The sequence below is a fragment of the Eleutherodactylus coqui genome, chromosome 6 (genome assembly GCF_035609145.1).
Source record: "Eleutherodactylus coqui strain aEleCoq1 chromosome 6, aEleCoq1.hap1, whole genome shotgun sequence".
Taxonomy (NCBI): domain Eukaryota; kingdom Metazoa; phylum Chordata; class Amphibia; order Anura; family Eleutherodactylidae; genus Eleutherodactylus; species Eleutherodactylus coqui.
In genome coordinates this window covers 87213773-87241494 of record NC_089842.1, presented here as the reverse complement: position 1 = coordinate 87241494, position 27722 = coordinate 87213773, and the positions used below count along the sequence as shown (strand labels likewise).

At 43.9% G+C, this 27722-nt stretch overlaps 1 protein-coding gene across 6 annotated transcripts in view; it reads right to left on the bottom strand.

Annotated features, from left to right (window-relative positions):
* The window catches only part of ARHGEF1 (Rho guanine nucleotide exchange factor 1), a 94220-nt gene extending 67567 nt beyond the window's left edge, over positions 1 to 26653 (bottom strand). For 5 of the 6 annotated variants that reach the window (XM_066607114.1, XM_066607116.1, XM_066607118.1 and 2 more), the window contains exon 1: positions 26497 to 26652. The gene's annotated coding sequence lies outside the window, so the exon portion shown is untranslated. Of the gene's footprint in view, positions 1 to 26496 lie in introns of all 6 variants that reach the window. The other variant, XM_066607115.1, reaches the window with a different exon arrangement.
* Positions 26654 to 27722: the final 1069 nt, after the last annotated feature.

Genomic DNA, 27722 nt, shown 5'->3' with positions numbered 1-27722 from the left:
TAAATTAGAGTTCATTGGCAAGTTATAAACTGCACCCTCCAGTTACTGGAGAAATCACTTTCTCCCTTATAAAAATAAAATTGTGAAGCAAAAATTGGCATAATCAGCTACTTTGGGATACTGAGCTTCCCCTGGTCACAACCTGGCATACTCAATCACTGACCTACCGAGTCCCATAGGTATACATATGTTGTAAAGCTGGAGAACAACCATTAGCACGATACCGATAAAGATTGCCTGCACAGCTCACAGTTCCCCAGGGATGCCCCATTCTAGGCTTATTTACAGTTATACTATATTTCCATATTTTTACGATTTGCATTCTGAAGGGCACAAACTCAGAAATGTTCTTCTATCCAACCCCCAGACTGGTACTCTTCACTAATGGTTGTTGGTTGGAGTGCTCTTGTCATCATGATGTCATGTCTGCCAATAAGACTAATCAGCAGTCAGACGGGTAATTTATAAAAGTTTTCTGGATGTGTACATATAGTTTAAATCAATGTATAAATGCAGAGTTCTAAAACTTTCTCATAGCCTGTGCTTCAGATCCTAGGGACTTACAAAACCTGTTTGCGGTCAGTGAATGAGAAGTAGATACAACTGTTTCCATTCTAGGTAATGCTCTATGAGCAACTGATACATACAGCAAACTATCAGTGAGATTTGTGCAGTTTAGCGTGTGCCTAAACTGGATACAATTATATCCACTTCTCAACTGAAAACAGGACTAGCTCTGTACAGAAGGGTCTTCTCATTCACTTAATGCAAACACATATCTGAAAGGGTTGTCCAGTTGTAAACTATTGACGGCCTATCCTCAGAATAGGTTGTCAATAGTAGATTGCCGAGGGTTCACTACTCGGCAACCACGCTGATCAGCTGTTTGTGGGGCTGATGCGCTTGTGAACTGAGCCGATTTCCTCATTACAAGCAAAGTTCCTATTGAAGTGAATGGGTGCAATACAAAGTCTGGCCACTGCAGAGAGAACAGAGCTTTGTGCATGAGCCCAGCAAATAGGTCATCACTGGGGGTCCTTGCTGTTGACCCCTGCCAATCTGCTATTGATGGCCTATCCTGAGCATAGGCCATTAATAGTTTGCAACTGGACAACCCCTTTGATATTAAGAAAGAAAAAATAAACCAGCAATCACACAAAACTGGTTAATCCCTTCAAGTCTCAGACTGCACTGTGACAAGTCACTTGCTTTTGTTTTTATGCTCTCATGTGATATGTACAATGTGATGGATTTGTTCACCCTCCCGTCGGCCTCTGTCACTCTCCCCGCTGGCAGCCAATGTCTCTTCCCGTCCACCGCAGAAGCCGGCTCTGTAATCCTCCCAGCCATCACCAACGCTGAAGTCAGGGCTGCTCTCAGTTTCCCCGTCCCACGCAGGCCATCATCGGTAGTCTTCACCCGGTGTCCAGGTAGCCGATCATAAGCTGTGGGCGTTCACTATTACTCCATCAGGACATACCCATGTCTCCATCCACAGTTCTGGGATGCACCAAGATGCACCATTAATTGTCACTACACTGTACTGCAGGCACTACAGTATAGTGACAAACACACTGATTTCACTTGTACAAATCACTACATAAGTTTTGGTTTGGAAAACTTATATTTATAAGACATCCTTCACACAGGCGACACAGCATCGCCATGAGAAAATCAAAATATAAGCCCTACCCGAAGAATACCCTAACTGCAGAAAAAAATAAATAAATAAATAAAAATAAACGCATACATTACCTAGAAGCACTGTACAGAGCTCCGCTGCAGCTTCTCTCCTGGTCCCTGGCACTTGTCTTCTTCATCTCTTCTGTCCGAGGATTGAAAATTCCCACCTCCTGGAAGCGCTGGCTGTGATTGGCTGATGCTTAGCCAATCAGAGCCAGTGCTCAATGAATGGCTGTGATTGGCTAAGCGTCAGCCAATCACAGCCAGCGCTTCCAGGAGGCGGGGTTTTTCAAAACCCCAGCCAGAAGAGATGAAGGAGAATAGTACCGGGGACCCAGAGAACAAGATGCAGCCAACAGTGCTGCTTAGGTGATGTATGGCCTTTGTGTTCTGCATCTAGGGCTTTGGTTAGGGCTTCTACAGTAGCATTTCCTAATGTTAAAGTTGCATCGCATGAAAATCGCGTTTTCGTGTGCTGAGATGCAACAGAGAGGAAGGCTCCATAGGGAAACATGGGCTACAAAACCTCGCATGTTGCGGGCATATTGCCATACTCCCATGTGTGAAGGAACCCATAGGAAAACATGGGCTTCACATACATGCGATTTGTAGCATCGTAGCAACGCGACAAAATCGCGCGACTTTTTCTCCCGTGTGAAGGATGCCTTTAAAGTTTGCTGCAAGCCACAGAAACAAGTCCAGTGCGGCTCATTAATATTTATATATTTACTGCTCCCCCAGCTGCTGATTTGCACATCTCTCTGTGAGGGAGAGCAATGAATATTAATTCTGAAGTTACACTTCACTCGCTGCAAACTTTGTGGCTCTCTGAAAACTTTGTAGTGAAAGTTTTTGAAAACTTTTGCAGCAATGGGAATAATTGACAGTGTGTCTGCAGCCTGGGCATCCTTAGGGCTGTTCTGAGTATGGGGAGGGGGATTTTTTTATTCGATTCCCAATTTTAAAAAAAAGTAGCTCAATAGAACTTGCAGCGACACATTGGTGCTTTAATATACATATTTTATAGTTTTATGTTTGTATAATACTTTATTATACTAATATATGTATTACAACGTTACAATGCAAGCATTGAAAAGATGTATGTGGCAGGCACAGCACAGATGGGCACTATGACAAGCACACACGTACCCACCACATACACGGGTACAGTGAGTCATAGTCCTGACAGCACCCCTGTCTGTTATTCTAGTGTCCTGGGCCCCTTCTAGCCTGACGCTCACAATGAATACACCGTCTGTAAGAGCACAAAAACCTCTCAGTGACTCAAGAGGAAAGGGAAAAAGGTAATTTAAGATGCCCAAGTTGCCATTCCACCCAGTGGCTGGTGGAAAGAGGAACACCCAGCCTCGTTTCACAGGAGACAGCTCACAAAACCTTCATTCTGCAGGCTGGTGGTGAGCGCCCTGCGCTCCACAGTCGGCCACTGTTAGAAAGCAGAGGCAATGATCACATCATCTGGAAGGAGCCCAATATCTGAGAGCATTATTGTCCAGACAAAGACATAGCTACCTCTCAGCATATGTTCTATGTAATACAGCATAGCATTGTCCTGACACAGGCTGACAAGCCCATTACACAGCGGAGTTCCTCATTACTAAATCCTAATACTAAAAGTATACAAGGGTCAATGAAACCGGTAAAATATTAGAGGCCACTTGTGACCTTGAACATGCGGTCCAAACTGCAGGCATCATGTTGTAGAGCAGGAGGAGCTGAGAAGATTAATATATAGTTTAATGGGGAAAGATTCAGCAGAACTTATATTTTACTCATTGAAATCCCTGCTCCCTCTGAGTTTAGGGGTCCAGTGGGCGGTCCAATCAGTGATTGACAGCCATTTCTCTATGCACAATCATACACAGAGCCCGCAGCAGAATCCAATTCTTCTAGGTACACTTGCCTAAAGTCAGGTATTTTGTAGAATTCTAGTCAGGTGTGTGATTACCCAAATATAACCAAACGGGATTATGATCATCATTTTCATATGTATGTTCAAATAAGGTTGGCTTCACACAACCAGATTTTCACTGTGAAATCTGCATGGATGATCCGCAGCAAATGCCTCTCAAGACATGCCATGTAAACTCTCTCTTTCATTCACACTCGCAGCAACAAATTGCGATTTCTGGGAGTGGAAGAAAAGAAAAAAGAAATCACAGCAGGATCTATTTTGCTGTGAATTCCTAATCAGTGTTACAAAGACCCATATAAAGGGTTGGACATTGATTTGAAGGAATGCTGCAATCCAATTGGTGGCACTGCAGAGGTACTGTGCCATCTTCTTTATTTGCATATATTTCCCAGAGGAGCATGCATGGCTTTATACGTCACCCTCCAGTAGGACCCAGGTAAACCCATCTACTGCCAGGAGAAGTTGTCTTAATGAAAGAACTGCGGCCAAAAAGGCCAAGCACCTCAACCATGCACAAAAACATAGGAACTGGGATGAAGAAAAAAAAAAAAAGAAAGAAAATCTAGCACCTAAGTGGATTTTGCTACAAATCTTACATACACAGACAGGAGCGGCACTCAGGAACTCAATTCCACTTTTTTTAAAGTTTAAAAAGGAGAATCCATCAGGTTTATTGTAACTCCGTAAAAATGCGACATTTCAACACGAGTTGTCTTTGTCAAGCATGCTCGGCCGCAAACAGCAAGGGGGTCACAGGAATGCCTCCACAACACTCCACACTTCCACTGTCACCAGATTTAACGCCAATAGAACATGCATGGGACCATCAGGAACACCAATTTCCACAGCCTATAAGTTTCCACGATCTAGAGGATCAGTTACAGGAAAAGTGGACCGTTATACATCAGGATACCATACAGAAATTGTACGCCTCCATGCCTGCCTGTATCACATCTTGCATCCAAGCTTGAGGCGGTACAACAGGGTACTAGAGCCTCCATGTCTGCCCGTATCACATCTTGCATCCAAGCTAGAGGGGGGTACAACAGGGTACTAGAGCCTCCATGCCCGCCGTATCACATCTTGCACCCAAGCTAGAGGTGGTACAACAGGGTATTAGACCCTCCATGCCCACCTGTATCACATCTTGTATCCAAGCTAGAGGCAGTACAACAGGGTGCTAGAGCCTCCATGCCGGCCCGTATCACATCTTGCATCCAAGCTAGAGGCAGTACAACAGGGTACTAGAGCCTCCATGTCCACCCGTATCACAACAGGGGTCAGTTTTCTGCAATAAATGATCCTTTTGCTCTGATACTGTAATCACTTACTTATATCGTTACAATCACACAGAGAAAGTTTCATTCCACCTAAACAACTTCTAAGTGCTTGATATTTTTTTAACTCCAGAATGACTGCATAAAATTTCAGCGCTTCCCTAAAAATGTTGCTTTTATTTATTAATCCATAACAACAGTTTCCTTGATTTCTAGCATTACCGCTCTCAGTGATGACTAAGCGGAGGCGCTCTGGTGTACACACCACGGAAACTGTTTGTTTGGATTAACAAATAAAAGCTACATTTTTAAGGAAGCGCTGGAATTTTATGCAGTCATTCCCGGAGTAACACAACTACCAGCAGTCCACAGGGTTTTCCTTGCACTCCTGTAAATTGAATCAACCAAATTGAGTTAAGAAGAATGGGTGAGCTGATTTCCTTCTATTTTATATATTGGCTTGATTTTTTTAAATGAGTGTAATACAACTGCTATACTGAAGTACAGTAATGTGTTATAAAAACAATGAAAAAGTGATGACGTTCAAGTCCCCCAGTCCCCCCCCCAGACAATAGGAAAAAAAAAAAGAAAAAAAAAAACCTAAACTAAAATTCAATTCAAAACCCCACCTTTCCCTCCTTAGTATGTACATATTAAAAAAAAAAAAATTTTTAAAAACCACTAAGAAAACCCTTCACAAATTTGGTTTTCCCGTGTTTGTAGTGATCCAAGTAAAGAAGGTAGTAGATATACACGGTGAAAGCCGTAAAAAAAAACTGAAATGAATGGTATTTTCATAAAAGTACGACTTGTCGTGGAAAAAAAAAAATCTTCACACAGCACCATTGACCAAAAATAGAAAAACCATTAGGAGTCTATGAATGTAGCGATAGAAAGAAAGTGTTTTAGTGTGCAAAATTGGAAAAACATGAAAACTTCTACATTTTGCATCACCAGTATTGTGCTGACCCAGAGTGAATAATAGAATCATAGAATGGTAGAGTTGGAAGGGACCTCCAGGGTCATCAGGTTCAACCCCTGCTCAGTGCAGGATTTACTAAATCATCACAGACAGATATTTGTCCAGCCTCTGTTTGAACACTTCCATTGAAGGAGAACTCACCACCTCCCGTGGTAACTTGTTCCACTCATTGATCACCCTCTAATATTTAATCTGTGTCTCCTCCCTTTCAGTTTTAGCCCATTGTTTCTAGTCTTTCCTTGTGCGAATGAGAATAGGGCTGATCCCTCTGCACTGTGACAGCTGTTTACAAATATCTGAATGGCTATTAAATCTCCTCTCAGCCTACTTTTTTGCAAGCTAAGCATTCCCAGATCCTTTAACCGTTCCTCATAGGACATGATTTGCAGACCGCTCACCATCTTGGCAATTCTTCTCTGAACTTGCTCCTGTTTGTCTTTTTTAATGTGGGGTGCCCGGAACTGGACACAGTATTCCAGATGAGGTCTGACTAAGGAAGAGTAGAGGGGGATAATTACCTCACATGATCTAGACTCTATGCTTCTCTTAATACATCCCAGAATTGTGTTTGCTTTTTTGGCTGCTGCATCACATTGTTCACTCATGTTCAGTCTATCATCTATTAGTATACCCAAGTCTTTTTCAGATGTGCTACCGCTTAGCCCAATTCCTCCCACTTGATAAATTCTTTCACTTGGATGTGCAGCCATTTATGACGACTCTTTGAGTACGATCACTCAGCCAGTTGTGAATCCACCTAACAGTTGCCTTGTCAATCCCATATTTGGTCCTTTTTTCAATTAGTATGGTATGAGATACTTTGTCAAATTCTTTACTAAGGTCAAGATATACTATATCCACTGCATTTCCCTGATTCTGCCATAGAATGAAATGAGATTAGTCTTACATGACTTGTTTATTACAAACCCATGCTGGCTTTGGTGAATAAGGCCGGCTGTCCATAGGTGATGCGAAGTCCCGGGCGGCGACGACAAACGTCAAATCTCCGCTGGTCAGCCCTATCTGATAGATAGGCTGGCCGCGGAGAATCATGGCAATTTGCAGCATGCTGTGAATTGCCCTCCGCGAGCGGAGAATCACAATGATTCTCTGCTCGTGGAGAGGGGCCGGCGCTTTCAATAGCAATGCTATGGAAAGAGCCGGCCGGCGTGATTCGCCGGCGGTTTACCATCGGCGAATACACTGCCGTGGACAGGGGGCTTTACTCCATTCTTATCCAAGTAGTTGCATAATGCTGTGTAATAATTTCTTCAAAGAGCTTTCCCGGTATAGAAGTCAGGCTCACAGGCCTGTAGTTTCCTGGATTCACCTTCTTCCCTGTTTTGAAGATAGGGACAACATTTGCCCTTTTCCAATCTTCTGGGACTTCTGTTCTCCAGGAATTTTCAAAGATTATGGCGAGTGGTTCAGCAAATACCTCCGCTGCTTCCTTTAGTATCCTAGTATCCTAGTCTGGACCTTGAGACTTGAATTAATTTAAGTTAGCTAAGTTCCCTCACCATCTCTCTGCTTATAGATAGCCTGCGTTTATTCCACCAATAGCACAGGGAAGATCAGTTGATGTTCCATCTACTGTTTGAGAGAAAATGAATACAAAATAGGAATTTAAAAGTTCGGCCTTGTCAACATTATTCTTAACCACGTCACTATTTTCATCTCATAGATGAAGAGAAGAAATGACAGGTATACGCAGATGCCGCTACTGTCAGGGTCGGATTCGACTGCGAGCTCCCGCATGCGGAATCCGGTTCTACCATGGGCAGGCGGCTTTAAGCTACATTCACACAGGCGAGAATCTTGCGCAAGTTTAGTGCAATGGAACCTTTGAAGACACCGCATGCCATGTGATGTGCATGCGAGTGTGATGCGATATTTCCCATTTAAATCAATGGGAAACACTAGCAATACTCTGAAATGTGTGAAACATGCGCCTGAGGATCGCAATTCCACAGAAGCGATGTGAGGCGTTTCTGAATGGAAAATGCCTCACATCTACGTGAAAAACACACGTTGGCAAGCGGGACATCTCGCCCTGATATCGCGCTCGCACGTTTGAATCCGGCCTTATCAGAATTATTTTTGTGATATGTAGGAAGGAGTGTTACAACAGAGCAGGGAAGCGCTGCCGGCTTCTCCATACATAGAATATAGCAAAAATACGTCCGAGTTTCATTTTCTGTTTTTGAGTTTCACTCGAAGAGCTGAAAAAAAAAAACTGAAAAAAAAAATGGATCCAGTAAAATTTCCATGGCACTTATTTCGCTTCGGCCCACTTCCCTTCCATCTGGTTTCTGTGATGGTAAGAAAAGACTGACGTGCGGGACCTTCTCGTCCATCGAAAAGGATGAAAAACGAATACAATGAAGCTTTCCATTCTTCTTTAAAGTGTACTCATCAGGTGGTGGGGGGGGGGGGGGGGGGGGAATGCACAGACAGAAACTATTTATTTGGGCTCCTGTTTAAGGGATCCATTAAACCACACTGCGCACACCAACTAGAGCAGAGGCAGGAAAAAACGGATGAGTTAATAACTAACAACAGAAGAGAAACTAATGGAAACAGAACTTAACTACAGTTTTTTTCTGATCTGCTCAACAGATTCATTAAAGCCTCATGTCCACGGGGAAAATCAGGCCTGCCGCGGATTCTTCATGCAGAATCCCACAGCGGGTCCCACCTTTCCCGCTGATATAAGGCCTAAAAAGAAGAATTACTTACCTGCCCTCCGTCGCGGCCGGATCTTCTTTCTTCGGCCTGGCAGATGTACGCGGCACGATGCGCCGCGCACTTTTTTTTTTTTTTTTAAACACCTGCTCTCCTGCGCCGGAGAGCGGGAATTCAGCTGTGGGTGTGCCGCGGATCCGGACGGCTTCCATAGGCTTCAATAGAAGCCTGTGAGAGACCCGCACTAAAATGGAGCATGCAGCGGGTGTTTTCCCACACATGCAATCCGCGCCTCAGGGGAAAATGACATCCGCAGGTACTTAAACACCTGCGGGTGTCCAATGCATCCCTATGGGGTGCGGATCACGCGTGCGGTTGGCCCGCTGCAGATCTGTCCCCGTGGACATGAGGCCTTAAAGTTCGGAGGATTTTTTTTTGGTTTGCATCAGTTGGATATCCATTTTTTTTTTAATTAAAAAAAACAAAAAAAAAAAAACACAACAGATGTTAAAAATGGATTTAAAAATGCTGATGTGAACACAGCCCAATACATGCCTGCCGCGGAGTCTTATCTACAGTCACAGGCAACGGTCACTACAAGAGCAGCTAGAAAGTGAAAGTTTCTGTCACTTCTCTCCATGCACTACGACCCCCTTCCCGAAAACAGTGTCATATTCCTTTCTTCAAAGCAAGGAGAATATCTGAAATTAAGTTGTATATACAAAAAATATATATGAAACATCATTAAAATAAAATACCCCATTGACAGCAGCAATACAGCAAGACCACAGGAGGGAGGCACAAGGATACTGGCACTCCTTAGGACCTGCTTTATGTCCGGCACCAGGGGCGGCCACGGAGGTTGGCAATTTATACTAAAATAATAATCTAGCTATGGGCCCTTTGGGCTAAAGCCCACGGCCGGATTTCTGCCACGTTCATCGTCGTGGAAATCCACGGCGTTACCCCGGAGCTATTAGGTTCTATTGGATGTAATAGCTCAATGTACAAGCTGCAGAATTCCACCACGGAATTCCGCAGCGTGAAACAAACCACGGCATGCTCTAATTGCTGCGGCAATTAGCGTGGTCAGCTTCCATTGTAGTCAATGAAAGCCGGCCGTCACGCTATACTTCTGCTGTATAGTAGTAGTGTCTTAGACTACCAGTACATAATAATGGACCTTGTGGATCAGGCAGTCAGAGACGCGGTGCAGCCATCTTTGTTTGGCCCGGACTGGAGGGTCGCATTAATATTGTAGCTGAAATTTAAGCAATTACTACATTGAATACATTTTGATACTTCAATAGGTATTTAGAGGGGTTGTACAGAGTAGCAAAACATGGCAGCTTTTTTTCGAGAAACAGCGCTACGCATTTCCGCAGGTTGTGTCTAGTATTATGGTTCAGCTCCATTGAAGTGAATGCGGTTGAGCTGCAATACCACACACAGCCTCTGCACAGGAGTGGCACTATTTTTCAGAAAAAAGCAGCCCTGTTTTTCTAATCTTAAACAACCTTTTTAATTTGTCAAACTAACAAAATCTGATTTTATTTTAAGGTTCATTCACACTAGTGTTTAATCTTCATTTTGGCTTTCTGTAATTCTCTTTTGGTTTTGAAGCAGAGAAATGGAATTAAAACAAAACTAAGGTCCCCTCACAATGGCGATCGCAATCTTGCTGCAAAAAAATCATGGCAAAAAAAACCCCCCAAAACGCATATGTGCTCATGCGATGTGTGAGCGTCAGAGATGCGTTTTCCTGGCAAATTATCTTGCATCACTGCCTCTTGCGATTTTCTTGCGCGATAGAAAATAGGAGTTTCTAATGTTAAGAACGCATCGCATGAACATCGCAAGTTCGGGCGTCGCAATGTGATAAAACAGAGGCTCCATAGGGAAGCATGGGCGATAAAGAGCAAAGCTCAGAAAGATGGTGCAGGCAGTGCTAAATCTTGCAACATCGCATGAGATTAAAAAAAAAAAAAAAAATTCCAGATGTGAATGAACCCATTGAAAAGCATGGGTTTCATACTTCTGCATTTTCATAATTTCATAATTCTCGCATTGTGCAAAAATCACGCAGTGTGAAGGCAGCCCTAAACTGATGTTTTTTCCAACCACTGATTTCAAGGGGTTTGAAAAAGAAAAGAAAAAAAACGGAAAGCTTCCCATTTGTTTCCATCCCGTTTGGTTTACGGTTTTTAAACGGCGCAAATAAAATAGCGCAGACTGCAGCACTACTTGTTCCACTTAAACCAAAAAACAAATAAAAAAGGAAACCAAACTGTCAGCTGAGCGAAAACAGAACGGACCCCATTATAGACCCCAGTTTAATCCCAGCGCTAGGCAAGTCGTAGACATTTTATGGAGAACATAGAAAACCCCGGCATCCCTGCAGGCAATTACTGGAAACCTCCTGCAACTAAATAGAGTAATTTGTATAGGTTGTAATATTAAGGAATTGGTATTTATGTACTTACCGAATGTTTTTTGTTTTGTTTTTTTTTTTAAATCAGCTGACGTTTAAGCCTACTACCCTTCTTATTAATGGTGATCGCCGTTCCCAGCCCCCATTAGTAATGCACTTGTATGTGTCCCAGGCTTCCTGATGTAAACAGGGGGCCTAAACATAGGCCCTTGTTTGCAGACAGCCCCTTCCTCAGATACGTTCCTCTGCTACCACGTCTGTAAACCTCCAGCGATGCCTGGAGAGGGAGCAATGTTCTGCTAGAGCATTTATCAGGAAAATGCCAGGAAGCCAAGACCTTTACAATATCAGGAGGTGGTCAAGGCCAAACAACTACTTTACTCTGCAGAGAACAATTGACTCTTCTGCACATGGCAATGCACATCCAGAGCAGCTGACTCCACCGCTGCCAACAACCCAACGTCACATATTAAAGCAGTATCCCGAGCGGTCACAGTCATGGCATATTAACCTTTGGGACTTATCGGGAGAACAGGGATCCCTAGGCGCGGTGTGCCATACATACTTGGCCGGTAGCGGCCGCTAAGATAATATGAGAGGAGAGCGGCCACACATCTTCAGATGTTTCCAGAACTCTCATCAGATATAACTGGATGTGCTGGTTTTGTATAAGGTTAATCATTGTGTAATAAAACAGTCTGATATATACTTTGTGTTTCATTTCCTTATATCTCTGCTGACTGACAATGAATAGAATATTACCATGTACATCTAAAAGGACTTAGCCGATCTTTTAAAATCGATGGCCTGCTATCCGTATGCGATTGGTGGGGGTGCGCCACTTGGGATTCCCTCCGATCAGCTGACTGTAGGGGCCATGACGCTTGTGCAAGTGCTGCAGCCTCTTCAATTTTACATCGGAGCACAAAACTATTCGGATTCTTTATAGCAGCCATTCTGAGTACTACTGGCCGGTCCCATTAAAGTTAATGTAGTAGTCATAACAGTGCTATAAATATGGCATTCTGAGGATGAACAGGTTCATGCTCAGATGTCAACATTGAGGCGAAGGCAGCAGCGCTTGCAACAGTCTCTTCAATCAGCTGATCGGCAGGGTTCTCCACCGATCAGGTATTGTTGGCCTATCCTCAATTGTTGGCCTAGGTCATTAATTTTACAAGTTTGGATAACCCCTTTAACACATTTATTTCATAACTAGGAATGTGCTACAATTGTATCTAGTAGAGCCAATCTTACAGATACATCAGCATCACAAATCTCTTTTCTCTCCTGATAACTGTTCTAATGTATCAGTGTAGGTAAAAGTTCGCTCCATTTGCGCTATGGGCTCAGTTCGGATCCCCCAGCATAAATCTGTCCTAAAATCCCAGAGGAAGTAGTGAAGCATGCTGCGCTATTTCCTCCAGCATTATAGTCAATGGGATCTATCCAATTCTGCTCGGTTCTATCATATGACAGATCCGATTTTCTGTTTTTGTTTGTTCACATGAAAGAACAGAAGAATAGAGAGCTAATCGATAATGTGAGCAAGCCCTCGGCTATATCAGGTTGGAGTCTGTTTAGGTTACACAAGATTATATAGACTTAACAAGGCCTTACATGTCAGAGAACTGCAAACTAATATGTTGGTTCAAGAGTCATTTAGTGACCTTGAAGGGGTTATTAAAAGTTGGAAGTTTTCTTTTTAATGAGTGTTCCCTGAGCTAAAACATAATAAAATAGCCTTTACTTACCTCTTCTGGCTACCTGCATGTCCCGCGCTGCCTCTCCTTCCTCCATGCCATGATAGGCTGCAGCAGCATGTAATACCCTGTGAACAGGCTGCTGCAGTCTGTAAACACAGAGTTACGGGAGAGACCTGGAGCTGCCAGTACAGGATATACGGGGAACTGGGAAAGGTGAGTATAGGTAATTTTATGATGTTTTGGCATTAGGGGAACACTAGTTTAGAAAAAAAAGTAACCCAGAAAACTCACTTTAAAGCAACCCTCCAGTCCTGTACAACTAAAAATGGCCACACCACTTCTCCGACTATCTAATGCACATTGTATACTAGTATGCTTCATTAGTCTAAGATACTACACACTGCTTAGTTTGGTCAGTGATGCCCATGTGAGCAGCACTGGCCAGTCAGTGCAGAATGTACGGTAATAACTACCAATGCACAGAAAACCGGTGTAGCCATCTTTGTTTGGCCACGATCATTTTAAAAAGGTGTGGAAGAGGCAAATATCAAACTTAAAGGGGTTGTCTCGCGGCAGCAAGTGGGGTTATACACTTCTGTATGGCCATATTAATGCACTTTGTAATGTACATCGTGCATTAAATATGAGCCATACAGAAGTTATTCACTTACCTGCTCCGTTGCTAGCGTCCCCGTCGCCATGGATCCGTCTAAATTCGCTGTCTTCTGGCGTTTTTAGACGCGCTTGCGCAGATGGGTCTTCTCCCTGGTGAATGGGGCCGCTCGTGCCGGAGAGCTGGTCCTTGTAGCTCCGCCCCGTCACGTGTGCCAATTCCAGCCAATCAGGAGGCTGGAATCGGCAATGGACCGCACAGAGCCCACGGTGCACCATGGGAGAAGACCCGCGGTGCATCGTGGGTGAAGATCCCAGCGGCCATCTTGGTAAAGGAAGAAAGAAGTTGCCGCAGGGATTCGGGTAAGTAATAAACTTTTTTTTTTTTTTTAACCCATCCCTTGGGTTTGTCTCGCGCCGAACGGGGGGCCTATTGAATAAAAAAAAAACCCGTTTCGTCGTGAGACAACCCCTTTAAAGGGGTTGTCTCGCGGCAGCAAGTGGGGTTATACACTTCTGTATGGCCATATTAATGCACTTTGTAATATACATCGTGCATTAAATATGAGCCATACAGAAGTTATTCACTTACCTGCTCCGTTGCTGGCATCCCCGTCGCCATGGATCCGTCTAATTCTGATGTCTTCTGGCGTTTTCAGACGCGCTTGCGCAGTCCGTGCTTCTGGCTGGTGAATGGGGCCGCTCGTGCCGGAGAGCTGGTCACCGCGTCGTCATCGTAGCTCCGCGCCATCACGTGTGCCGATTCCAGCCTATCAGGAGGCTGGAATCGGCAATGGAACGCACAGAGCCCATGGGAGAAGACCCGCGGTGCACCATGGGAGAAATCCGCAGTGCATCCCTGGGAAAGGACCGGCGGCCATCTTAGGGAGAAGATTTTTATAACTTCATATTTCGTCAGATCGGTGAGTAGCAAGCGGTTTAAAAACCGCTTTAAATTGCTATTTTATGCCAGGGGGGTGACAGGGGGAATGGGCTAAGGTAAAATTTAGATGTTTGCCGCGAGACAACCCCTTTAAGAAAGCACTGCGTTAAGACCCTTTTACACGGGCTGATGATTGGGCATGAACGTTTGATCGCCTGATCATCAGTCCATGTGCACATGACCATAATCAACTGATGAAGGAGCAAAAGTTCATCTGTCGGATGACAATCTTTTAGGCGGGTATAAAAATGTTAGATTATTGACAGCGCATCACCCTATACAAGCAGGGAGATGTGCAGTAGACTAATGCATTATGTATGGGGACAAATGATCGTAGCAATGATCTTTCGTCCCCATACTACCAACCCTCTTCCCGTGACTAATTGACATGACACATTGTTGGTTGGCATTTATTAACCAGCATAATATTGTCCCGTGTAAAAATACCCTTATTGTGACCTACCAAAACGAAGCACTGATAATGGGGTATGTATGAAGACTGAAGAACTCTAAAGAGGCCGGTGTTCTAAAATTTTTCCATGTATTAAAATTCCCATTGTGGGACCACTAAGATAAACAAATGGTCTGCTGAAGTCTATAGTTTCCGTCTATGTAACACACATACAACACTCTAGTCGTCATCTCCAACCTACAGCTCTTCAGCTGTTGCACATCTACAACTCCCAACCTGCAAGTCTAGTTTTTCCAGTAATTAGCTGTTATCAAGGAGAAAAGTTGCTTGCTGCACTCATGGCCTATGCAGTGTCTACTAGAGGCAAGGTGTAGTATCGTTGTGCCTCATGGAGGGTGTCCATACTCTATCCCCCCCTACCCACTATAAGATCCATATGCCTGAAAAGAACATATAGGCAGGAGTTGTACAGCTGAGACAACCCCTTTAAAGGTATCTCACCATCATCAATTGGTTTCAAACTAATTTAGTTGTGTACGCCCCATAGCAGACTATTGAAGGTTATAGAACCACAATCTATAAAGGTGACAATTACCAATGGCTTCTACCGGGAGTCAGGCTTTGGTTCCCATGTCTACCTTGAAGAGCATGTATTGTGACTGCTCAGTAACAAAAGGGCTTTGCTAGGTTACCAAAAATTACCATGACAGACACATTAGCACCCTTGTCAATGGCCACATTACCAAGAAACTCCTTGTCTTCATGTACAAAGCTTCTCTTCTAGGACAGGTGTTTGTATATGGAAAATAAGACATTCTAAATGGGACTGAAAGAAAGAAGCGACTGAAGTATCTTCTACATAGGAGTCTATGTACAGTATATAGGACAGTCCACAGGCACCCTCCTACTGGCACAGAGCGAAGAGCATTCCTGTACTGCAGTGCAACCCGTAGATGTCCATCTGTGGGGAAAACTACAACCCCCAGCATACCTATGGCCAGCGGATGTCAGAGCACGCTGGACTTGTTCCCCAACAGGTGAGGAGGTAAAGGCTGAAGACCACTGCTGCATTTAGTAGAAGCCATTTACATGTTATTAAAAAGGGATCAACCAATCTAAAGACTCTACCAACCCCAGGACCCTTAATGGTTTCTCTTCAGCAGTAGCCAGAGGTACATCAGTGATGTCACTGCTTACCCATGAATGGACAGGTCTTGCTCTTATAAAATACTGGTGGGCATTAAAAATTTCTAATTTAAAATGATCCCCTACCACACAAGCTTCACTAGAGAACTGGAAATGTTTTGTTAAAAAATTACACACCTCCGATCAAACAAAACAACCCAAACTACCTATCCAACTATTAGAATTTTATATAAAAAATGTTTCATTAAAGGCTTGGAGATTTAAATGAATAACCCACTTAGATGATATAATGGAGGGAGCTGATGTTGTAGCCTTTGACATTCTGAAGGAGAGATTCGGCCTTCCAGAAGGTGAAAGGCTGCATTATTTTCAGATATGCTCTTTTCTACGCTCCTCAAACATCCACAAAAATCGAGATTCCCCAATTGGTCCTCCAAATTTTAAAGAAAATATCTTCAACAAACAAATCCCATATAGGAGACATCAATGATTGCCTGACGGGAAACTATAAAATTAATTACAAAAATACATATGCTAAATTGGGGAAAGGACCTCAGGGCGGTGTTCAAAGTGGAATCTCGGGGAGCTGCATTCAAACTGGCACCCAGGAAACCAAGGGTACAGGGATTTTGGAGACACAAGATTGCCACACATTGGTATCTAACCCAAGCAGTCCTTAAAAACAGAGGCCTCTGTGAGGATGATCAGTGCTGGAGAGGCTGTGGTCACAAGGGCTCACTCCTCCACATCTTTTGGGAATGCCCATGCTTGAACACATATTGGAGTGAGATATTCTTTTTGATCAAAGACATCTCAAATTCCAATATCTCCAAAGACCCAGAAAAGGCTCTACTGCTCCGGAACCTTGAAAGTTTCCCTCCACCTCTTAGAAAAAGGTCTGCATGTCCACATCTTATTTGATAGCCAAACATTGGAGAGATGTAACACCACCCAAAGGGAGCGATCTCCGCGATCTGATGTCATCACATGCTACACTAGAAAAACTGATACAAAATACCAAGAGATATGGAGCACTTGGCTTTTACAATACCCAACATCAACATATATAATACTTACATGGCAGAAACCAGGGTCCAGGTGCGACCTACCTCTGCACCCCATAGTGTTTCTTTAAAGGGCTAAACTAACCAAATGAGTAATACTTTATCAATCCCCCAACATTCCTGGTCTCCTGGCAGTCTTTGTTTACTGGGCGTCAAAGATGTCAACACCCCTGAGGCCCCCACTATGACCACTGATTGGCTGCAGTAGTCAAGTGCCAAGATGACACAACAGTGCTGGAACTAGGAAAACAAAAGACAAATGGGTGGTCTGGAGAGTATCCAACAGGGATCGGTAAGGGGAGTTTTAATTATTTTTTCAGTTTATACAATTGCAAACGAGATTTCAACTTATTACAGTAATACATGGATGTGTGTCTTTAATAAAGTAATGGCTCAATAGTGAGTTAACATTTTTGTTCTTGCCTTAGGCCTCCTGCAGACGGCCGGGTCAGATCCCGCTGCGAGATCCGACCCGTGCCCCTGCAGTGACTGCTGCGGCTCTCCTCCTCCCTGGCGTCTTCTCCGCTCTATGTGTCGGCTGCCGCCCAGCAGGCGCATGCGCAGTGCGGAGCCGTTGCGTCACCAGTGACATTCCTGCGTGGGCCTCTGCGAAGCTCACACAAAAATAGGACATGCCGCGATTTGTTTACCACGCAAGATTTCACGCGATCAAATCGCGGCTGTCTGCATAGGATTGCATTATCTAATGCAGTCCTATGGCAGCGGACATGGTCGGAAATTCTGCAGGAAATCCCGCTGTGGAATTTCCACCCGTGTGCATTAACCTGTAGCCTGCTCAAACTGTATAATTGTATGCAAACAATATAGCAACAAATAAAGTCATCCATGTGGCATCATGTCCCACCGGAGGCTCATGCACTCTATGGGATACAGAGGGGAAGAGGGGGGATATGCACAAAACAGGTTGCTAATGGTGAATTCCTCTGGAATTGGCTTGTCCTCAGGATATGTCATCAATAATAGATGAGGGAGGGGCTACCGCCCATGATTCCAGCCAATCAGCTGTTCACTTTGCCTATGTGCCCGTACACTGAGCCAAATTCTGCATGAAGCAGACAGCCCCATTCCCACTGCAGTGGCTTGGCATGTCATTGGGAACTTTTCCTGTAATACCAAGACTGACCACTGCAGTGCGAACTGAGCTGCCTACTTCCTGCAGAAAACAGCTTAGAGCACAAACGGGCATTGGCCCTGGGAACAGCTGATTAATTTGGGTTCCTGTTAAATCACCCCCTTTGATCTATTATTGACCTATCCTGAGGATAAGCCACTAATAGTTTACTACTGGATAACCCCTTTAATTGATAAGCAGAGGGTGAACCATTTTGGAAAATGAAAATAAATGAACGTATGTGGTCCTCAGTAGGATGGACATCCTTGTGATCCACACCAATCACTTCCCCGATCAATGAGAAATGATCACATGTTGTGATCTATTAGTGGCTAAAAGTACCTTCCCAGTCCAATTGGCTGCAGCAGACAAAGAAGTATATAGTCAATAGAGCCACAAATCTCCGCAGCGGTATTATAGTAAGATTGCTATAATCCAGCAATTCTGATAGACCGAAACATGGAAGACAATCTGGAAGCTCAAAAGAAGGTTGAGCAGATATACTTAGAGACTTCACCAAACCTCTGGCTGTTCATCCCTAAAGGTTCTTGTAATTTTTTAGGTTTTTTAACCACAGTTTGATAGTCGACAATGTTTGATGAAACGGTTAATAGTATAATAAAAGGACTTTACTGTACTGCGGTATTGATTCTATCATCTACTTCTCACATTTAATGCCGATCTCCATCGTCTAGCTGTTATTAAGGGAGGAGGGAATTTCCATAGACTTTTATGTCAGACTAGATCTCAGCTAAAAATGGGGGTGGGTGAAATCAAGAGACCCTCTACAGTCTCAGCATATTCCTGTGCTAAAGGGGTTGTCCAGGACTGGAATAAGGCCATCTATCACTGCAGCCCATCCTCATTATAATGAGTGGGTCTGAATGGCAATAACAGACACCGTCTATAGACAGACATGGCACCATTTCTGGAAAAACTGCAGACCCTTTTGCCAGCTCTGGAAAACCCCCTTTGAGGTTGTATCCACACAGGGCCTAAATGCTGCAGATTAACCCTTTCCAATCCACTGTCTGACCTCTGAAGACATTATGATTTAAGGCTGTACAGCACCGATGTTGGAAGAAAATCCGTCGGGGTTCTCTTACTGTATATTTCCAGCCTCTCTGCTGTCGGAGCCTATCCAACGTGTCACCTCATGCAGTACTGGATTTAACCAGCAGATAGCGCCATTGTATAATGCCGGAAAAAGAGTAAGTCCCCTAGGAAAACCAGAATACAAATTGGTTTGGAAGGGGTTAAACTGCAGAACTGCAGGCAAAAAATCTGCATCTTTTATAGTAGCAGAATAGGTGATCAGATTTTACTGAACTTCAACCCAGAGAAAACAATCCGCGGTGTAAATTGACCTGCGGTGTGGATTTATCTGCAGAATGTCAACATATACTACAGATTTTCGCTGCAGGGTGAAATCGGCAGTAATTACGCACCAAAAAGGGTGGCCTAACATGAGACTATTACCAGCTGAAAAACTGCTCAAATTAGTGATTTTCAGCAATAGTCGTACTGTGTAAACACAGAACCAGAGCGAGAAATTGCTCAGTAGTCCCTAATCGCTTCGTTTTAGCTCACGGAAACAAAGCGACTAATGAAGAGTTCTCGCTCAGTGTAAACAGGCAGTGGTCATCTATGAGTGACTGCCTGTTCACAGTGAATAGAGGCGTGCGACTAGAAGAGATCTATGGGGCGACCTGCCTGCATTCTCTGAATGACCACTGCTCCTGTGTGTGTGAAAGTCTTGGAACAACTACCAGGCGCTTATGTGACAGACAGTCATCCAGTGTAAAGCCACCCTAAGGCTGGGTTGACACTGGGTGGATTTGCCGCAGCTAAGTGCTGCGGGATTTGAAGCAGCGCTTTTACCGGCGGAAATCTCACGTTTTTTCACTGCGGCCAAACCGCGAGATTTCCGCCGGGATTCCAGCATGTGTAAGCCCAGCCTTAGGCTGGGTTCACATGGGACTGAAATCCCATGGAATGACTGCACGGAAATAGCGCAAGATTTCTGCGGGAGAAATGCAAGACCGCGGGTTTTGGAGCAGCTTCGCCACCTGCATTCTGCTGTGGCCATCTCTCCCCATAGAGGCCGCCGTGGAAACGTGGAAAGAATTGACATGCTGCGTCTTTGAATTCCGCGCAGCTTAGCCGCAACGGATCGGCCACAGCGTGTGGACGAGATTTTTGCAAATCTTATCCCGGGATAAAAAGTCACGGGCGGGATTTCCGTGCAGAAAGTCTACACAGAAATTCTGTGGCAATTATGTACGTGTAAACCCAGCCTTAGGCCATTTTCACACGGGCTACATAATCATAAGATTTTGTAGTCATGTGACGTTGCAACAAAATGCATGAATGTGAAGCTCATGGTCTCCAATGGGTTCTTTCAGGCTACAAAACATCACTCAACCCGTTGGAAACCACAGACGTCGCATACATGCACTGTGTAGCAATGTTGCATCACTACAAAATCTTGCGATTTTGTAGCCGGTGTCAAAGAGGCCTAAATCTACATGTAACATACGTGGATTTTGCTGCAGATTTATTGTGGATCTTCAGCTTCGAAAAATACATGTACTCAAAGGCCACTCTATGCACTTTTTACCGCCGTACAAGGCTTCCATTTATTTCAGCGCTGCGGAATAAGTTGGCGCTATACAAATAAAGATTATTATTTTATTCAATGGGGCCTTGCAGACTTGTTTTTTAACGCCGCAATTTTTAAGCACTGTCTGCACTATTTTGGTGCATTTTCATGCTTTTTAACGCACCTCGTTAGCCATCACAATGATGGGGTACGTTAAAAAGTGTTGTTGAAAGCAGTAACAAATTACTGACAAATGCTGCAATTAAAATTGCAGCATTTTGCCAACACTGTGTGTGAGAGTAGGCCAACACTAAGGTCAGAATTCGCTGTGGAGGGTCCGTTGCCAATCTGCAGCGCAAAGGAAGTGTCAAAATCCACATGTGGGTTTTGGTGCAGAATTCACCCAATCATTTGAATATGTGGCATCCACAGCACAAACCCGCTGCTATGACTGACAGGCGGCAGATCCAGAATTCACACCACTATTTTTTGCACCGATTTTGCGCAGATTTTTTCCACAGCAGATTGTCAAAATTTGGAACATGTCATCCACTTTGCTGCTTCTGTAAATCTCATGAATTTTCCATGCAGAGAGTCCGTCCCAAGTGAACATGGCCTGAGGAAACAGTCATATTGGCCAAAAAATGCTTAAACAACAGTGGTGAAGTAGTGCGATACGTTGACCTGCTGCTACTGCTGTTATCTACTTTCCTTTTATAATCCACACCGCTCCTGCACCTTGACTATCGGCGTCCCTGTCACTAAAGGCCGATAACATCCTCATGGACAAACGTCGACAGCAGAAGCAATATCTCATCTATAGCATCTGCGGTATTGCAGTGTATCACTTTTGCCATCATAAGGGCGCCTTCACACTTGCGAGAAAATTGTGCGTTTTTTGAGCGATGCAAGAGTGAGTGAAAACGCAGAATAATGAAACCTATGCTTTTCAATGGTTTCATTCCCATTTGCGATGTTTTAACTCATGCAACGTTGCGAGAGAATAAAAATGGTGGCATTTCCTATCATTCTGCGTTTTTAAAAAATCTCCCATGTTTCCCTACAGAGTCTCCTTTTTATCACATCACAAAGCTCAAACTTGCGATTTTTATGCAATGCGATTTTAACAATAGAAAGTCCTACTGACTTTCGCGCTGAAAGATTGCGGCAAAATTGTGCGAGGGAAAAAAAAAATAAAAAGGTCAGCGATGTTTTTGGGCGCTCAAACACTGCAGAAAAAAAGGTTGTGATTTTGCTGCGATTTTCTCTCAGCGATATCACAATCGCCACTGTGAAGGAGCCCTTAGTGTGAAGGCCTGCAAGGTAACCCAGCGATAACTGTGAGGGCACATTCTGGGGAGAGTTTCTTGATGTGTAATACTTTAACCCTTTGCAATCCAATTTTGGATTCAGGGTTTCCTATTGGGCTTTCTCTTTCTGCCATTATATGATGGCACCGTCTGCTGGCTAGAGCCAGTACTGTGGTATGGGACATGCTGGAGAGGCCCCCGACAACAGAGCGGCCAGTAATCTACAGTAAGAATACCCTGCTGGACATCTTCCGACATCAAAGCTTTACAGCCTTCAATTAGAATGTCTTCAGACGTCAGACAGTGGATTGGAAAGGGTTAACATCCAGTAAATTCAAGCAATAAAAAACAAAATAAATAGTACTTGCACATGTACCATAAGGGCCTGAAAACGGTAGATGGAAATATTCTGAGCATCATATCCTCTCACCATAAGAAGCGTGGCCTGCTCTCTGGAAAAACTGAACGTCTCAGTTCCTTGTATGAACGACGTATGAAACCAGCAGGGCATAAAAATTGGTGTGTAGACATGATCTACTAACTAGCTGCGACCACAGCATAACCTGCTGATAATAACCTGCGAAGAAGCCATAAAAAATACTAAAATGTCATCCAAAAAGTTATTATCTATGGAGGAAAACATGTTGTAATATGAAGGAGTTAATGGTAGATTGTCCAATGGTTGAGTAAACCAGCCGGGTCAGCTCTATACACCAGTGGGACTATAGAGCTTTGTGACACTCCAAGCCGGAAGAGAGCTGGGGTCAATGGGGCGCAAGCTCCAAACAGCAGTGTGAAGCTGCAAACCCTGAGTCAAGTACAAAGGGTTACGAGATGAGAAGATGCAGGACTTTGGGTGCAGGAATGACTGACTCTATAGTCAACGTGTACTGTGGGCATTAGAAAAAAAAACAACTGAGACCATCACCTAACAGGAGATGTTCAACTTCCCGCGTGTTTCCCCTGAAGCTCCATCAAACTTGCCTAAAGTCTTCTGTCATCGCTTCCTGGCTGTAATTGGTTCATCAGGCACTAGCTCTAATTGGCTGAGCCACGACGCTCGAGAACCAATCACAGCCAGCGCTTCCTGTAGGTGGGGAATTTGAACGTCCAATCCAGGAAGTGCTGGCAGAAGACATCAAGCAAGTCTGCCAGAGCTTCAGGAAAGACACACAGGGAGCTGACAGTGCCTGAGTGGAGATTTATTATTAGTTTTTATTATCAACACAGCTAGGGCTTATTTCAGGGGTAGGGCTTATATTTCAAGCCCCCGAAAAAAATTCCCAGCAAAAGAGCGCTACGAAGTTGTGCGACTTTGCAGCGTCACAAAATTGCGATTTCGCCATGAGAAAACGCAGTGATATCACACAGAGCACTGATGCAATATTGTTGCGATTTTCTCAAGAGATATCGCATCACCCATGTGAGAGAGGCCTAAAACTTTGGTGCGCTTGAAAAAGCGCAGAAGCTCCACGTGAAAGAATCTGACTTTCTGCAATTACCTCATTCCATGCCAATTGACAAGTGGGCAGGGGGGACACCCTGTTCAAGCTCCAAAGTGACAAACAAATGGTGTCCGAAATCCATGTTTCAAAGTAGGTAAGCTGGCAACAAGCTGCCCATAGACACAAGATGTGTGTGGGCAAAGTCAGCCCGATTTGGTGGGAATTGTCAATAGTCTAATATCTATGGTTCGCTATAGCAGGTCATACGCATGAGGATGCATTCACACGGGCAAGTATGAGAATTGGTCCGAGTTAAACTTGCGCTTATAAGTGCGAGTGTAATGCATTTTGGCTTAACCAACGCATCGCATCTATGTACTTGCAATGAAAAAAAAATAAAAAAAATCACAAGTGTTTCCAACAGTTTCAATGGTAAACAACACATTACACTCGCATGCAGATCACATGGCATGCAAGTGCGATTCAATTTATAAAAAAGGCCTGATAGGAAATAATCGGCGATTCCTTGAGAGAAATCGCCCAAAAATAGGACTGCGATTTTTTTCAATCTCGCAGCATTGCTGCCAGAAAAAAAATCTCTCATGTGAGTCAATGCGTTATTTTCACATGCGAGTTCCATCCATACAGCTATCCGATGGAACATGAGCGTGATACATTTTGAGAGATGTTGGTTAAACGCGAACGCCGCCGTTCACCTCATAAGGGCTTATTCACACGAGTGTATATCGGCTGTTATTACGCTACCGTGTGATGAGAGGAGAAGAGAAGGTGGACAGAGTTTAACATTCACAGTGCTAAACTTCCTCTCACCTCCTTTCTCCTGCAGGTGTCATTGGCTCCCATAGGAGTCAATGCAGCTGCCGCCGACGTAGAGGCGCCCAACCGGGTGCTTTTACACTGCGGAAATACGCACCTGTGCACTGATGAATTGTGAACCAATGCATCAGAGGGGCAGCGTATATTGGCCGGGGCGTGAAAACCTGGCTGACATACGTCAGTGTGAATAAGCCCTAAGGCTGTATTTACACGGGTGATTTTCCTGCACTAGATCTGTCCAATTGCAGGATGGGCAGAACCTGCTCAGGAAAAGAGCCCATTGATTTCAATGGCTTAACTCAAGTGATTTTTCTCTCAGACAGATAGTCTAAGATTGAAAAATTACAGCATATCCTATTTTTCTGCTACAAGAATCGCTCATTTTTTATGGGATTATGAAATAAATGCATCACTCTCACGTGCCATGAGATTTGCATGGGAGTACTATGTGTTTTTCAAGCATTTTACTATTGGAATCACATGCGATTTTTTTTTTATTTTTTTTTTTAGGCGTGCAAAAAATGGATGTAAATTTAATACAAATTATGTGGTTTTATCCCAAAAATGCATTGTACATGCAGGAAAATGGCTGTGAAATTGCAGGTGAAATGGTCAGTGTTTCCAATTACTTACATCCCATTCACCTAAACAGCACATTAAACTTGGCTGATTCTGCATGCTTATTTCAATGGAAAAAAGAAGACAATTGGCTGGCAGACACCTCTTGCAGCAGCTCATCTCCTGGCACTACAAGAGATTGGGCATGTTGAAAGCCTTTGTGGCCAGTCAGTGGCCCCCATACACACTAGACAGATCTCACCAAAAGGAAGGAGATCTGCAACATTCATCTAATATATATGGGAAGCTTACAAATGCTGACAGATCCTACCAAAATTAGGTGGATCTGTCAACCAATTGGATGTCTATGTTTAATCTTAAATGGGGTGCAAGACCCAGCGCAGGAGCAGGTATAGTATGGCTAGTACTAATGGTAGAAGGGCAGCTATATGTAATGCGAGAAATTGGCACTACTGGTAGTAGCACCAACAGCACATGACTTGAGGGCAATGTGGCATAACCAAAAGATGGGATCTGGTATGGATACGGTAAGAACAAGAGCCATAAAAAGCAGTCAGCAGGTGCTATAAGCCAGGTACTGTGAAGATGCAAATAAAGGCCTTCAGGGAACAGTGACAACTCGATAAGCAAGCACTAGGTATGAAGTAGATAACATTATTGTCTATGAGCGCGTGATTCTAGTGGTGGAAAGATTCCGGTGAAATTATGCAATGGCACACCACATAGGCTTGGTGAGACTTGATATAGCCTGACACCACAGCTGAAAAAATCTGTAGAGAACCACAAACCTGCCATAGCAGGACATCTTTATACAAATCTTGCCTACGTGTGAAGAATACAATCTATATGAGATGATAGGAGAACTACTTTACAGTGGCCATTGTACATGGGCCTACCTATCATAGTCACACTGGTGAGGCAGATAGGCAGATGACATGGCCCATAGCTTTGCTAGTATTGCATACCCCACAATTACTCTTGATGGCAAGTCACTACTATATGACCAAGGATTGCCCATGTGGGACCAGGTAAATATTCAACCACACAGACTACAAAGAAGGAATGGTTTTTGAGACTGTAGCCAAATATCCAGGCAGATACACTGAATACTGTTTCACTGTACCGATTACAAGTTTTACTTCCATGGCCAACCACACAATGGAGGAACATTATGGAGAGAGCAGAGAAAGGAAGGTATATAAAGAAGAGTCTGAGAGTAGAGTGATAACGATAGGTGGCATAGAAAATAAGCAATGTATATTACAGGAAGCGATGAACTAAGAGGAGCCATAATGACAGATACAATCTATGGCAGTGACAGAACAGGCAAGAATAGCCATAATATGAATAGACAAACAGCAAATAAATGCCTAGTATCACCCTATAGCGCAAATACCAACATCAGCCTTCACAGAATCAGTAGGGGAAGTACAGGGCACAAAAGGTGCAATGTTCCTAATACCCACTCACATACAAGTCGTAGCAAGAACTTCCATTACATCAAAGTAAACCCAGCTCAATAGTAGAGGGCTCCTAGTATAAAATACACACAGAGCCTATTTGTATCATCCCTAGAAGGACACTTCCAGCCCCCAACTCAAACAATAAGTGCTTTAAAAACAACAAAAAGGTGAGCTCCTCAGGCTGAGAGGTGTCTTGGGGGGGGGGGGGGGGGGTACAAAAGGTGTTCATGCCAACTTGCCAGTTCCTTTCTTACCTCTTCCCTGGGCACAGGGCTCCCTGCAGCTTTACTCTGATCCTTTGCACATGGAGGGACCCGGTCTGGGGTGCTAAACTGGGTGAGAAAGTCCCTGCACAGAGCTCCAGTTGTCATCAAAGTAGACTGCAATGAGCAGAAGGGAGGGCAGGCAGGAAGGAGGACAGGGGGAGGGGAGGGAGCTACTGGGAAAGAGACCAGGGGAGGGCAGAAACACCAGGGAGGGGCTGCATGTACAGATAGGCAGGGTGGGGAGTAATGAGTGAGTGGCTGGGGGTGAGAACTAGTTAGATTGGGAGGGAGGACTAATGCAGGAATGGTGTCTGTGTGTTGGTTTGCACAGGCTGCATTTCCTCTGCTGCACAGTGAAGGTAGAATGTACCAGGAAACAAAACATTTATGTTATCGTTCTCAGTAGATACAATGTATCAGTTGTTTCCTGCCTATGGGCCGCAGATAAAGGCACTCTCACCTGCAGTTCCAGTTGCATTGTGGAATGCCAGAGCTCATGGAAGACCTTCATGTGGGCAGTAGACTGGCAATAGAAAGTGGCATAGTTCTCATAATGTCTGAAGAATGCAGCATACAAACTGCACAAGGCAATGCAGCTGCTGTAGGGTTGCTGCCAAAAACTGTTCAAAAGTTTTTTTCTCTTGCTGTATGTAATATAATTGCATTCCAAGCAAAGCAGAGCGGAGGCTGGCAGCATGTGCAAACTTTTTTTTTCTTTGGCCAGTAGACTAAAGGTGTGCAGCAATTACTGGAGGGTATTAGATTTGGCAACTTCTATAATGAAACTGGTGCACTGGGCACATCTTGAGACGTTTTTGTGATGTTTAGGACCATATTGCATCTTTCTTTTGTCACAAGGGTGTGCTTGCATTAGCCAGTAGTACTCTACATCGCTTTCTGCTGTGGTATTTGGCTGCATGTGTCCCCCCCCCCCCCCCAAGTGTATTTTACCTATAAAACCGTACATGAAAATTGGACCAATTTGCTGGAAAATTGCATGTTTTTTGTTGTTTTTTTTTTGCTGTGTAACTCTTTTTTTGACCTTCGCCCCTACAACCAAGCTACAAAAACATGACTTTGTATCTGCGTTGTGTTCTAGGCAGAAGACAAAAATTATTGGCAAAATTTCATTTGTTACTGTAGGTGTTCAGAACAATGTGCCAGTTGTGCAAATTATTAATTTTCAAAATGTGATGTGTTCAGTTTGTATGAAA